The sequence below is a fragment of the Canis lupus genome, chromosome 3 (genome assembly GCF_011100685.1).
Source record: "Canis lupus familiaris isolate Mischka breed German Shepherd chromosome 3, alternate assembly UU_Cfam_GSD_1.0, whole genome shotgun sequence".
NCBI lineage: Eukaryota > Metazoa > Chordata > Mammalia > Carnivora > Canidae > Canis > Canis lupus.
Genome location: NC_049224.1, coordinates 25,306,812 through 25,308,469, shown reverse-complemented (window position 1 = coordinate 25,308,469; position 1,658 = coordinate 25,306,812).

Genomic DNA, 1,658 nt, shown 5'->3' with positions numbered 1-1,658 from the left:
TCATTTGTCCTTCCTTCCTTCCTTCCTTCCTTCCTTCCTTCCTTCCTTCCTTCCTTCCTTCCTTTCCTCCTCCTTCTTCTGCTCCTCTTTCTTCTTGATAATAGCTATCCTGCCAAATGTTAGGTGATACCTCTTTGTGGTTTTGATTTGCATTTTCCTGATGATAAGTGACATTGTGGACCTTTTTATATACATTTTGATCACTTGTCGTCCTTAGAGAAATGTATTTTCAAATCTTTAGCCCATTTTTAACTTGGGTAATTTGTGTGCTTTCTGCTATTGAGTTTTAAGAGTACCTTATATATCTTGGAAATTGATGATTTATCAGATGTATGTTTTACAAATACTTTATTTCATTCTGTGGGTTGCCTTTTACTCTGTTGATTGTTTTCCTTTGCTGTACAGAAGCTTTTTAGTCTGGTGTAGTTCCACTTGTCTAATTTTGCTTTTATTTTCTGTACTTTGGTGTCATATCCATGAAATCATTGCCAAGAACAGTGCAATGAAACTTCTCCCTATCCTTTCTTCTAGGTTTTAAGTCTTTAATCTATACTGAGTTGATTTTTGTGTCTGATGTGAAATAAGGCTCCAATTTCACTTTTTTCTTGTGGATATCCAGTTTTCTCAGCACCATTTGTTGAAGAGACAGTCCTCTTCCCATTGTGTGTTCTTGGCACCCTTACTGAAGGGCAGTTAACTGTGTATGTGTGAATTTATTTCTAGGTGCCTGTATTCTGTTCTGTTGGTCTGCATGTCAGTTTTTAATGTCAATACTGTACTGTTTTAATTACTGTAGCTTTGCAATGTATTTTTGAATCAGGAAGTGTGATACTTCCACCTTTCTTCTTTTTCAAGATAGATTTGGCTGCTTAGGGCCTTGATGTATCTTTTTAAAAATTTTTTAAGATTTTATTTATTTATTCATGAGAGACACAGAGAGAGGAGAGACACAGGCAGAGGGAGAAGCAGGCTCCATGCAGGGAGCCCGACATGGGACTCGATCCCAGGTCTCCAGGATCACGCCCTGGGCTGAAGGCGACGCTAAACCGCTGAGCCACCTGGGCTGCCCTTGATACATCTTTACAACAGGTTTTTGAGTTAAGTACTTTGTCCCCCTCTGCAGATGGGGAAACTGGACTTTGGAATGCACTTGAGGGCTGTCTGACTCCAAAGTCAGTGCTCTTTACCATTACATTTCAGATCTCGTAGCACATAGAGTCATGAATTTAATAGGAAACTGTGAACTAGGATGCATATGTAAAATTAGATAAGTTTCAAAGATTTTTCTCCTTTATTTACCTGAAAAATGCATGTAGTAATGCATACTTTGTAGATTTTTGTGGAGAGTTTAATAGCTTCCTGAGAAGTATTATGAGATTCTTATTAAGAGTTAGAGTATGAAAACAATGCCAGTTTCTAAAAAAGAGGTTAATTGAAAATCTGCTCCTTAGTAATAGTCTCTCATGAATAAGGAAACATCCTGAATAGACCCACTGATATCATTCTACCCTCTAAATTAAGCAGCATCAAGCCCCTCCCTCCACCCTCTCCTATGCATAATACATCCTGGAAATGTGATCTTCTCATTGGTTGAATATGTTGTCAGTCACAAGGCATGGAAAGTACTGCCTCTGCTCTGTTTGCATTTATGAATTAAC